A 243-nucleotide genomic window follows, 5' to 3' on the forward strand; every position below is an offset into this window, starting at 1 on the left:
CCTCGTTGCCCTTCTCTGGACACGTTCCAACATCTCAACATCCTTCTTGTAGTGAGGGGCCCAAAACTGAACACAGTATTCGGGGTGCGGCCTCACCAGTGCTGAGTACAGGGGCACAATCACTTCCCTGCTCCTGCTGGCCACATTATTTCTGATACAGGCCAGGATGCCATTGGCTTTCTTGGCCGCCTGGACACACTGCCGGCTCATGTTCAGCCGGCTGTCGACCAGCACCCCCAGGTC

This window comes from Pygoscelis adeliae, unplaced genomic scaffold, assembly GCF_000699105.1.
Source record: "Pygoscelis adeliae isolate BGI_AS28 unplaced genomic scaffold, ASM69910v1 Scaffold101, whole genome shotgun sequence".
Lineage (NCBI taxonomy): Eukaryota > Metazoa > Chordata > Aves > Sphenisciformes > Spheniscidae > Pygoscelis > Pygoscelis adeliae.